The sequence below is a fragment of the Schistocerca piceifrons genome, unplaced genomic scaffold, assembly GCF_021461385.2.
Source record: "Schistocerca piceifrons isolate TAMUIC-IGC-003096 unplaced genomic scaffold, iqSchPice1.1 HiC_scaffold_1544, whole genome shotgun sequence".
Classification (NCBI taxonomy): Eukaryota; Metazoa; Arthropoda; class Insecta; order Orthoptera; family Acrididae; genus Schistocerca; species Schistocerca piceifrons.
The window spans coordinates 4,844,320-4,858,499 of record NW_025727396.1 but is presented as its reverse complement, the minus strand read 5'-3'; positions in this window follow the sequence as shown (position 1 = coordinate 4,858,499).

Sequence of the window (14,180 nt, the reverse complement as noted above, 5' to 3'; positions counted from 1 at the left end):
GAACCATTCCTGTGACACTAGTTATAGACTCCGATGCATCATTCGAGGTTATCTGTATCCCTTGGACCTGTTTATTGACGTTGAAACACAGAAATTGCATCGGAATTAAATACAAAAGGCACCTTACCGACTTAAGTACAAGAAGACTGACTCTTCTTACTGTTTATGTTTTAGAACCATTCCTGTGACACTAGTTATAGATTCCGATGCTTCAATTCGGGTCTACTGTATCCCTCCGACCTTCTCATTGACGATGAAACACAGAAATTGTATCGGAATTAAATACAAAAGGCACAATGCCGATTTAAGTACAAGAAGACTAACTCTTCTTACTGACTATGCTTTGAACCATTTCTGTGACACTAGTTATAGATTCCGATGCTTAACTTCAGGATTACTGTATCCCTCTGACCTTCTTAGTGACAATGAAACACAGAAATTGCATCGGAATTAAATACAAAAAGCACATTGCCGACTTAAGTACAAGAATACTGACTCATCTTACTGTATATGCTTTGAACCGTCCCTGTGACACTAGTTATAGATTCCGATGCTTCACTCCAGGTTTACTGTATCCCTTGGACCTTCTTATTGTCGATGAAACACAGAAATTGCATCGAAATTAAACAGAAAATGCACAATGATGACTTAAGTACAAGAAGACTGACTCTTCTTACTGACAATGATATGAACCAATCCTGTGTCACTAGTTATAGATTCCGATGCTTCACTTCAGGTTTACTGTATCCCTTGGACCTTCTTATTGACGATGAAACACAGAACTTGCATCGGAATTAAATAGAAAAGGCACAATGCCGACTTAAGTACAATTATACTGACTCATCTTACTGTCTATGTTTTGAACCGTCCCTGTGACACTAGTTATAGATTCCGATGCTTCCCTCCAGGTTTACTGTATCCCTTGGACCTTCTTATTGACGATAAACACAGAAATTGCATCGGAATTAAATAGAAAAGGCACAACGCCAAATTAAGTACAAGAAGACTGACTCTTCTTACTGTCTATGTTTGTACCATTCCTGTGACACTAGTTATAGACTCCGATGCTTCATTCGAGGTTATCTGTATCCCTTGGACCTTTTTATTGACGATGAAACACAGAAATTGCAACGGGACTAAATACAAAAGGCACAATGCCAACTAAAGTACAAGAAGACTGACTCTTCTTACTGTTTATGTTTTGAACCATTCCTGTGACACTACTTATAGATTCCGATGCTTCACTTCAGGTTGACTGTATCCCTCTGACGTTCTAATTGACGATGAAACACAGAAATGGCATCGGAATTAAATACAAAAGGCGCAATGCCGACTTAAGTACAAGAAGACTGACTCTTTTTACTGACTATGTTTTGAACCATTCTTGTGACACTAGTTATAGATTCCGATGCTTCACTTCAGGTTTACTGTATCCCTTAAACTTTCTTATTGACGATGAAACACAGAAATTGCATCGGAATTAAATACAAAAGGCACAATGCCGACTTAAGTACAAGAAGACTGACTCTTCTTATTGTCTATGTTTTGAACCATTCCTGTGACTCTAGTTATAGATTCCGATGCTTCACTTCAGGTTTACTGTATCCCTTAAACTTTCTTATTGACGATGAAACACAGAAATTGCATCGGAATTAAATACAAAAGGCACAACGCCGACTTAAGTACAAGAAGACTGACTCTTCTTATTGTCTATGTTTTGAACCATTCCTGTGACACTAGTTATAGACTCCGATGCTTCTTTCGAGGTTATTTGTATCCCTTGGACCTTTTTATTGACGATGAAACACAGAAATTGCAACGGAACTAAATACAAAAAGCACAATACCGACATAAGTACAAGAAGACTGACTCTTCTTACGGACTATGTTTTGAACCATTCCTGTGACTCTAGTCACAGATTCCGATGCTTAACTTCAGGTTTACTGTATCCCTTAACCTTCTTACTGACGATGAAACACAGAAATAGCATCGGAATTAAATACAAAAGGAACAATGCCGACTTAAGTACAAGAAGACTGACTCTTCTTACTGTCTATGTTCTGAACCATTCGTGTGACTCTAGTTATAGATTCCGATGCTTCACTTCAGGTTTACTGTATCCCTCTGACCTTCTTATTGACGATGAAACACAGAAATTGCATCGGAATTAAATACAAAAGGAACAATGCCGACTTAAGTACAAGAAGACTGACTCTTCTTACTGTCTATGTTCTGAACCATTCGTGTGACTCTAGTTATAGATTCCGATGCTTCACTTCAGGTTTACTGTATCCCTCTGACCTTCTTAGTGACGATGAAACACAGAAATTGCATCGGAATTAAATACAAAAGGCACCATACCGACTTAAGTACAAGAAGACTGACTCTTCTTACTGTTTATGTTTTAGAACCATTCCTGTGACACTAGTTATAGATTCCGATGCTTCAATTCTGGTCTACTGTATCCCTCTAACCTTCTCATTGACGATGAAACACAGAAATTGTATCGGAATTAAATACAAAAGGCACAATGCCGATTTAAGTACAAGAAGACTAACTCTTCTTACTGACTATGTTTGAACCATTCCTGTGACACTAGTTAGAGATTCCGATGCTTCAAATCAGGTTTACTGTATCCCTCTGACCTTCGTAGTGACGATGAAACACAGAAATTGCATCGGAATTAAATACAAAAAGCACATTGCCGACTTATGTACAAGAAGACTGACTCTTCCTACTGTCTATGTTTCGAAAAATTCCTGTGACACTAGTTATAGATTCCGATGCTTCACTCCAGGTTTACTGTGTCTCTTGGACCTTCTTATTGACGATGAAACACAGAAATTGCATCGGAATTAAATACAATAGGCACAATGCCGACTTAAGTACAAGAAGAGAGACTCTTGCTTCTGTCTATGTTTTCAACCATTCCTGTGACACTAGTTATAGAATCCGATGCTTCACTTAAGGTATACTGTATCCCTTGGACCTTCTTATTGCCGATGAAACACAGAAATTGCATCGGAATTAAATACAAAAGGCACAATACCACATAAGTACAAGAAGACTGACTCTTCTTACGGACTATGTTTTGAACCATTCCTGTGACACTAGTCACAGATTCCGATGCTTAACTTCAGGTTTACTGTATCCCTTAACCTTCTTACTGACGATGAAACACAGAAATAGCATCGGAATTAAATACAAGAAGCACAATGCCGACTTAAGTACAAGAAGACTGACTCTTCTTACTGTCTATGTTTTGAACCATTCCTGTGACTCTAGTTATAGATTCTGATGCTTCACTTCAGGTTTACTGAATCCTCTGACCTTCTTATTGACGATGAAACACAGAAATTGCATCGGAATTAAATACAGAAGGCACAAAGCCGACTTAACTACAAGAAGACTGACTCTTCTTACTGACTATGCTTTGAACCATTCCTGTGACTCTAGTTATAGATTCTGATGCTTCACTTCAGGTTTACTGAATCCTCTGACCTTCATAGTGACGATGAAACACAGAAATTGCATCGGAATTAAATACAAAAAGCACAATGCCGACTTAAGTACAAGAATACTGACTCATCTTACTGTCAATGTTTTGAACCGTCCCTGTGATTGTAGTTATAGATTCCGATGCTTCACTCCAGGTTTAATGTATCCCTTGGACCTTCTTATTGATGACGAAACACAGAAATTGCATCGGACTTAAATACAAAAGGCACAATGCCGACATAAGTACAAGAAGACTGACTCTGCTTACTGACTATGTTTTAAACCATTACTGTGACACTAATTGATTCCGATGCTTCACTTCAGGCTTACAGTATCCCTCTGACCTTCTTATTGACGGTGAAACACAGAAATTGCATCGAAATTAAATACAAAAGGCATAATGCCGACTTAAGTACAAGAAGACTGACTCTTCTTACTGACTATGCTTTGAACCATTTCTGTGACACTAGTTATAGATTCCGATGCTTAACTTCAGGATTACTGTATCCCTCTGACCTTCTTAGTGACGATGAAACACAGAAATTGCATCGGAATTAAATACAAAAAGCACATTGCCGACTTAAGTACAAGAATACTGACTCATCTTACTGTATATGCTTTGGACCGTCCCTGTGACACTAGTTATAGATTCCGATGCTTCACTCCAGGTTTACTGTATCCCTTGGACCTTCTTATTGTCGATGAAACACAGAAATTGCATCGAAATTAAACAGAAAATGCACAATGATGACTTAAGTACAAGAAGACTGACTCTTCTTACTGACAATGATATGAACCAATCCTGTGACACTAGTTATAGATTCCGATGCTTCACTTCAGGTTTACTGTATCCCTTGGACCTTCTTATTGACGATGAAACACAGAACTTGCATCGGAATTAAATAGAAAAGGCACAATGCCGACTTAAGTACAATTATACTGACTCATCTTACTGTCTATGTTTTGAACCGTCCCTGTGACACTAGTTATAGATTCCGATGCTTCCCTCCAGGTTTACTGTATCCCTTGGACCTTCTTATTGACGATAAACACAGAAATTGCATCGGAATTAAATAGAAAAGGCACAACGCCAAATTAAGTACAAGAAGACTGACTCTTCTTACTGTCTATGTTTGTACCATTCCTGTGACACTAGTTATAGACTCCGATGCTTCATTCGAGGTTATCTGTATCCCTTGGACCTTTTTATTGACGATGAAACACAGAAATTGCAACGGGACTAAATACAAAAGGCACAATGCCAACTAAAGTACAAGAAGACTGACTCTTCTTACTGTCTATGTTTTGAACCATCCCTGTGACACTAGTTATAGATTCCGGTGCTTCTCTCCAGGTTTACTGTATCCTCAAAGCCTTCTTTTTGACGAGTAAACAAGAAATTGCATCGGAATTAAATACAAAAGGCACAATGCCGACTAAAGTACCAGAAGACTGACTCTTCTTTCAGTCTATGTTTTGAACCATTTCTGTGACACTACTTATAGATTCCGGTGCTTCACTCCAGGTTTACTGTATCGCTTGCACCTTCTTATTGACGATGAAACACAGAAATTTCATCAGAATTAAATAGAAAAAGCACAATGCCGACTTAAGTACAAGAACACTGACGCCTCTTACTGAATATGTTTTCGAACCATTCCGGTGACACTAGTTATAGATTCCGATTCTTCACTTCAGGTTTACTGTATCCCTTGGACCTTCTTATTGGCGATGAAACACAGATATTGCATCGGAATTAAATAGAAAAGGCACAATGCCGACTTAAGTACAAGAAGACTGACTCTTCTTACTGTTTATGTTTTGAACCATTCCTGTGACACTACTTATAGATTCCGATGCTTCACTTCAGGTTTACTGTATCCCTCTGACGTTCTAATTGACGATGAAACACAGAAATGGCATCGGAATTAAATACAAAAGGCGCAATGCCGACTTAAGTACAAGAAGACTGACTCTTCTTACTGACTATGTTTTGAACCATTCTTGTGACACTAGTTATAGATTCCGATGCTTCACTTCAGGTTTACTGTATCCCTTAAACTTTCTTATTGACGATGAAACACAGAAATTGCATCGGAATTAAATACAAAAGGCACAATGCCGACTTAAGTACAAGAAGACTGACTCTTCTTATTGTCTATGTTTTGAACCATTCCTGTGACTCTAGTTATAGATTCCGATGCTTCACATCAGGTTTACTGTATCCCTTAAACTTTCTTATTGACGATGAAACACAGAAATTGCATCGGAATTAAATACAAAAGGCACAACGCCGAATTAAGTACAAGAAGACTGACTCTTCTTATTGTCTATGTTTTGAACCATTCCTGTGACACTAGTTATAGACTCCGATGCTTCTTTCGAGGTTATTTGTATCCCTTGGACCTTAATTATTGACGATGAAACACAGAAATTGCAACGGAACTAAATACAAAAAGCACAATACCGACATAAGTACAAGAAGACTGACTCTACTTACGGACTATGTTTTGAACCATTCCTGTGACACCAGTCACAGATTCCGATGCTTAACTTCAGGTTTACTGTATCCCTTAACCTTCTTACTGACGATGAAACACAGAAATAGCATCGGAATTAAATACAAAAGGAACAATGCCGACTTAAGTACAAGAAGACTGACTCTTCTTACTGTCTATGTTCTGAACCATTCGTGTGACTCTAGTTATAGATTCCGATGCTTCACTTCAGGTTTACTGTATCCCTCTGACCTTCTTATTGACGATGAAACACAGAAATTGCATCGGAATTAAATACAAAAGGAACAATGCCGACTTAAGTACAAGAAGACTGACTCTTCTTACTGTCTATGTTCTGAACCATTCGTGTGACTCTAGTTATAGTTTCCGATGCTTCACTTCAGGTTTACTGTATCCCTCTGACCTTCTTAGTGACGATGAAACACAGAAATTGCATCGGAATTAAATACAAAAGGCACCATACCGACTTAAGTACAAGAAGACTGACTCTTCTTATTGTTTATGTTTTAGAACCATTCCTGTGACACTAGTTATAGATTCCGATGCTTCAATTCTGGTCTACTGTATCCCTCTAACCTTCTCATTGACGATGAAACACAGAAATTGTATCGGAATTAAATACAAAAGGCACAATGCTTATTTAAGTACAAGAAGACTAACTCTTCTTACTGACTATGTTTGAACCATTCCTGTGACACTAGTTAGAGATTCCGATGCTTCAAATCAGGTTTACTGTATCCCTCTGACCTTCGTAGTGACGATGAAACACAGAAATTGCATCGGAATTAAATACAAAAAGCACATTGCCGACTTATGTACAAGAAGACTGACTCTTCCTACTGTCTATGTTTCGAAAAATTCCTGTGACACTAGTTATAGATTCCGATGCTTCACTTCAGGTTTACTGTGTCTCTTGGACCTTCTTATTGACGATGAAACACAGAAATTGCATCGGAATTAAATACAATAGGCACAATGCCGACTTAAGTACAAGAAGAGAGACTCTTGCTTCTGTCTATGTTTTCAACCATTCCTGTGACACTAGTTATAGAATCCGATGCTTCACTTAAGGTATACTGTATCCCTTGGACCTTCTTATTGCCGATGAAACACAGAAATAGCATCGGAATTAAATACAAAAGGCACAATACCACATAAGTACAAGTAGACTGACTCTTCTTACGGACTAAGTTTTGAACCATTCCTGTGACACTAGTCACAGATTCCGATGCTTAACTTCAGGTTTACTGTATCCCTTAACCTTCTTACTGACGATGAAACACAGAAATAGCATCGGAATTAAATACAAGAAGCACAATGCCGACTTAAGTACAAGAAGACTGACTCTTCTTACTGTCTATGTTTTGAACCATTCCTGTGACTCTAGTTATAGATTCTGATGCTTCACTTCAGGTTTACTGAATCCTCTGACCTTCTTATTGACGATGAAACACAGAAATTGCATCGGAATTAAATACAGAAGGCACAAAGCCGACTTAACTACAAGAAGACTGACTCTTCTTACTGACTATGTTTTAAACCATTACTGCGACACTAATTGATTCCGATGCTTCACTTCAGGCTTACAGTATCCCTCTGACCTTCTTATTGACGGTGAAACACAGAAATTGCATCGAAATTAAATACAAAAGGCATAATGAAGACTTAAGTACAAGAAGACTGACTCTTCTTACTGACTATGTTTTGAACCATTCCTGTGACACTAGTTATAGATGCCGATGCTTCACTTCAGGTTTACTGTAACCCTATGGACCTACTTATTGACGATGAAGCACAGAAATTGCATCGGAATTAAATAGAAAATGCACAATGATGACTTAAGTACAAGGAGACTGACTCTTCTTAATGACTATGATTTGAACCAATCCTGTGACACTAGTTATAGATTCCGATGCTTCACTTCAGGTTTTCTGTATCCCTCTGACCTTCTTAGTGACGATGAAACACAGAAATTGCATCGGAATTAAGTACAAAAAGCACATTGCCGACTTAAGTACAAGAATACTGAGTCTACTTACTGTCTATGTTTTGAACCGTCCCTGTGACACTAGTTATAGATTGCGACGCTTCACTCCAGGTTTACTGTATTCCTTGGACCTTCTTATTGACGATGAAACACAGAAATTGCATCGCAATTAAATAGAAAATGCGCAATGCCGACTTAGGTACTAGAAGACGGACTCTTCCTGCTGTGTATGTTCTGAACCATTCCTGTGACACTAGTTATAAATTCCGATGCTTCAAATCAGGTTTACTGTATCCCTTGGACCTACTTATTGACGATGAAACACAGAAATTACATCGGACTGAAATACAAAACGCACAATGCAGACTTAACTACAAGAAGACTGACTCTTCTTACTGACTACGCTTTGAACCATTTCTGTGACACTAGTTATAGATTCCGATGCTTAACTTCAGGATTACTGTATCCCTCTGACCTTCTTAGTGACGATGAAACACAGAAATTGCATCGGAATTAAATAAAAAAGCACATTGCCGACTTAAGTACAAGAATACTGACTCATCTTACTGTATATGTTTTGAACCGTCCCTGTGACACTAGTTATAGATTCCGATGCTTCACTCCAGGTTTACTGTATCCCTTGGACCTTCTTATTGACGATGAAACACAGAAATTGCATCGGAATTAAATACAAAAGGCACAATGCCGACTTAAGTACAAGAAGACTGACTCTTCTTACTGTCTATGTTTGAACCATTCCTGTGACACTAGTTATAGACTCCGATACTTCATTCGAGGTTATCTGTATCCCTTGGACCTTTTAAAGGGCGATGAAACACAGAAATTGCAACGGGACAAAATACAAAAGGCACAATGCCGACTAAAGTACAAGAAGGCTGACTCTTCTTACTGTCTATGTTTTGAACCATCCCTGTGACACTAGTTATAGATTCCGATGCTTCACTTCAGGTTTACTGTATCCCTTAAACTTTCTTATTGACGATGAAACACAGAAATTGCATCGGAATTAAATACAAAAGGCACAATGCCGACTTAAGTACAAGAAGACTGACTCTTCTTATTGTCTATGTTTTGAACCATTCCTGTGACTCTAGTTATAGATTCCGATGCTTCACTTCAGGTTTACTGTATCCCTTAAACTTTCTTATTGACGATGAAACACAGAAATTGCATCGGAATTAAATACAAAAGGCACAACGCCGACTTAAGTACAAGAAGACTGACTCTTCTTATTGTCTATGTTTTGAACCATTCCTGTGACACTAGTTATAGACTCCGATGCTTCTTTCGAGGTTATTTGTATCCCTTGGACCTTTTTATTGACGATGAAACACAGAAATTGCAACGGAACTAAATACAAAAAGCACAATACCGACATAAGTACAAGAAGACTGACTCTTCTTACGGACTATGTTTTGAACCATTCCTGTGACACTAGTCACAGATTCCGATGCTTAACTTCAGGTTTACTGTATCCCTTAACCTTCTTACTGACGATGAAACACAGAAATTGCATCGGAATTAAATACAAAAGGCACAATGCCGACTTAAGTACAAGATGACTGACTCTTCTTACTGTCTATGTTTGAACCATTCCTGTGACACTAGTTATAGACTCCGATACTTATTTCGAGGTTATCTGTATCCCTTGGACCTTTTAAAGGGCGATGAAACACAGAAATTGCAACGGGACTAAATACAAAAGGCACAATGCCGACTAAAGTACAAGAAGACTGACTCTTCTTACTGTCTATGTTTTGAACCATCCCTGTGACACTAGTTATAGATTCCGGTGCTTCACTCCATGTTTACTGTATCGCTTGGACCTTCTTATTGACGATGAAACACAGAAATTTCATCAGAATTAAATAGAAAAAGCACAATGCCGACTTAAGTACAAGAACACTGACGCCTCTTACTGAATATGTCTTCGAACCATTCCTGTGACACTAGTTATAGATTCCGATGCTTAACTTCATGTTTACTGTATCCCTTGGACCTTCTTATTGGCGATGAAACACAGATATTGCATCGGAATTAAATAGAGAAGGCACAATGCCGACTAAAGTACAAGAAGACTGACTCTTCTTATTGTCTATGTTTTGAACCATTCCTGTGACTCTAGTTATAGATTCCGATGCTTCACTTCAGGTTTACTGTGTCCCTTAAACTTTCTTATTGACGATGAAACACAGAAATTGCATCGGAATTAAATACAAAAGGCACAATGCCGACTTATGTACAAGAAGACTGACTCTTCCTACTGTCTATGTTTCGAAAAATTCCTGTGACACTAGTTATAGATTCCGATGCTTCACTCCAGGTTTACTGTGTCTCTTGGACCTTCTTATTGACGATGAAACACAGAAATTGCATCGGAATGAAATATAATAGGCACAATGCCGACTTAAGTACAAGAAGAGAGACTCTTGCTTCTGTCTATGTTTTCAACCATTCCTGTGACACTAGTTATAGAATCCGATGCTTCACTTAAGGTATACTGTATCCCTTGGACCTTCTTATTGCCGATAAAACACAGAAATTGCATCGGAATAAAATACAAAAGGCACAATGCCGACATAAGTACAAGAAGACTGACTCCTCTTACGGACTATGTTTTGAACCATTCCTGTGACACTAGTCACAGATTCCGATGCTTAACTTCAGGTTTACTGTATGCCTTAACCTTCTTACTGACGATGAAACACAGAAATTGCATCGGAATTAAATACAAGAAGCACAATGCCGACTTAAGTACAAGAAGACTGACTTCTTACTGTCTATGTTTTGAACCATTCCTGTGACTCTAGTTATAGATTCTGATGCTTCACTTCAGGTTTACTGAATCCTCTGACCTTCTTATTGACGATGAAACACAGAAATTGCATCGGAATTAAATACAGAAGGCACAAAGCCGACTTAACTACAAGAAGACTGACTCTTCTTACTGACTATGCTTTGAACCATTCCTGTGACACTAGTTATAGATTCCGATGCTTAACTTCAGGATTACTGTATCCCTCTGACCTTCATAGTGACGATGAAACACAGAAATTGCATCGGAATTAAATACAAAAAGCACAATGCCGACTTAAGTACAAGAATACTGACTCATCTTACTGTCAACGTTTTGAACCATCCCTGTGATTGTAGTTATAGATTCCGATGCTTCACTCCAGGTTTAATGTATCCCTTGGACCTTCTTATTGACGACGAAACACAGAAATTGCATTGGAATTAAATACAAAAGGCACAATGCCGACATAAGTACAAGAAGACTGACTCTGCTTACTGACTATGTTTTAAACCATTACTGTGACACTAATTGATTCCGATGCTTCACTTCAGGCTTACAGTATCCCTCTGACCTTCTTATTGACGGTGAAACACAGAAATTGCATCGAAATTAAATACAAAAGGCATAATGCCGACTTAAGTACAAGAAGACTGACTCTTCTTACTGACTATGTTTTGAACCATTCCTGTGACACTAGTTATAGATTCCGATGCTTCACTTCAGGTTTACTGTATCCCTCTGACCTTCTTATTGACGAAGAATCACAGAAATTGCATCGGAATTAAATACAAAAGGCACCATACCGACTTAGGTACAAGAAGACTGATTCTTCCAACTGTTTATGTTTTGAACCATTCCTGTGACTCTAGTTATAGATTCCGATGCTTCTCTTCAGGTTTGCTGTATCCCTCTGACCGTCTCATTGACGATGAAACACAGAAATTGCATCGCAATTAAATAGAAAATGCGCAATGCCGACTTAAGTACTAGAAGACGGACTCTTCCTACTGTGTATGTTTTGAACCATTCCTGTGACACTAGTTATAGATGCCGATGCTTCACTTCAGGTTTACTGTATCCCTTGGACCTACTTATTGACGATGAAGCACAGAAATTGCATCGGACTTAAATACAAAAGGCACAATGCAGACTTAACTACAAGAAAACTGACTCTTCTTACTGATTATGCTTTGAACCATTCCTGTGACACTAGTTACAGATTCCGATGCTTAACTGCTGGATTACTGTATCCCTCTGACCTTCTTAGTGACGCTGAAAGACAGAAATTGCATCGGAATTAAATACAAAAAGCACATTGCCGACTTAAGTACAAGAATACTGACTCTTCTTACTGTCTATGATTTGGACCGCCCTGTGACACTAGTTATAGATTCCGATGCTTCACTCCAGGTTTACTGTATCCCTTGGACTTTCTTATTGACGATGAAACACAGAAATTGCATCGGAATTAGATTGAAAATGCACAATGATGACTTAAGTACAAGGAGACTGACTCTTCTTAATGACTATGATTTGAACCAATCCTGTGACACTAGTTATAGATTCCGATGCTTCACTTCAGGTTTACTGTATCCCTTGGACCTTCTTATTGACGATGAAACACAGAACATGCATCGGAATGAAATAGAAAAGGCACAATGCCGATTTTATTACAAGAATACTGACTCATCTTACTCTCTATGCTTTGAACCGTCCCTGTGACACTAGTTATAGATTCCGATACTTCACTTCAGGTTTACTGTACCCCTCTGACCTTCTTATTGACGATGAAACACTGAAATTGCATCGGAATTAAATACAATAGGCACACAGCCAAATTAAGTACAAGAGGACTGACTCTTCTTACTGTCTATGTTTGAACCATTCCTGTGACACTAGTTACAGACTCCGATGCTTCACTCCAGGTTTACTGTATTCCTTGGACCTTCTTATTGACGATGAAACACGGTAATTGCATCGGAATTAAATACAAAAGGTACAATGCCGACTTAAGTAAAAGAAGTCTGAAATTTCTTACTGTCTATGTTTTGAACCATTACTGTGACACTAGTTATAGATTCCGATGCTTCACTCCAGGTTTACTGTATCCCTTGGACCTTCTTGTTGCCGATGAAACACAGAAATTGCATCAGAATTAAACTGAAAATGCACAATGATGACTTAAGTACAAAAAGACTGACTCTTCTTACTGACTATGATTTGAACCATTCCTGTGACACTAGTTATAGATTCCGATGCTTCACTTCAGGTTTACTGTATAACTTTTACCTTGTTATTGAAGATGAAACACAGAAATTGCATCGGAATTAAATACAAAAGGCACAATGCCGACTTAAGTAAAAGAAGTCTGACTTTTCTTACTGACTATGGTTTGAACCATTCCTGTGGCACTAGTTATGGATTCCGATGCTTCACTTCAGGTTTTCTGTATCCCTCTGACCTTCTTAGTGACGATGAAACACAGAAATTGCATCGGAATTAAGTACAAAAAGCACATTGCCGACTTAAGTACAAGAATACTGAGTCTACTTACTGTCTATGTTTTGAACCGTCCCTGTGACACTAGTTATAGATTGCGACGCTTCACTCCAGGTTTACTGTATTCCTTGGACCTTCTTATTGACGATGAAACACAGAAATTGCATCGCAATTAAATAGAAAATGCGCAATGCCGACTTAGGTACTAGAAGACGGACTCTTCCTGCTGTGTATGTTCTGAACCATTCCTGTGACACTAGTTATAAATTCCGATGCTTCAAATCAGGTTTACTGTATCCCTTGGACCTACGTATTGACGATGAAACACAGAAATTGCATCGGACTGAAATACAAAACGCACAATGCAGACTTAACTACAAGAAGACTGACTCTTCTTACTGACTACGCTTTGAACCATTTCTGTGACACTAGTTATAGATTCCGATGCTTCACTTCAGGATTACTGTATCCCTCTGACCTTCTTAGTGACGATGAAACACAGAAATTGCATCGGAATTAAATAAAAAAGCACATTGCCGACTTAAGTACAAGAATACTGACTCATCTTACTGTATATGTTTTGAACCGTCCCTGTGACACTAGTTATAGATTCCGATGCTTCACTCCAGGTTTACTGTATCCCTTGGACCTTCTTATTGACGATGAAACACAGAAATTGCATCGGAATTAAATACAAAAGGCACAATGCCGACTTAAGTACAAGAAGACTGACTCTTCTTACTGTCTATGTTTGAACCATTCCTGTGACACTAGTTATAGACTCCGATACTTCATTCGAGGTTATCTGTATCCCTTGGACCTTTTAAAGGGCGATGAAACACAGAAATTGCAACGGGAC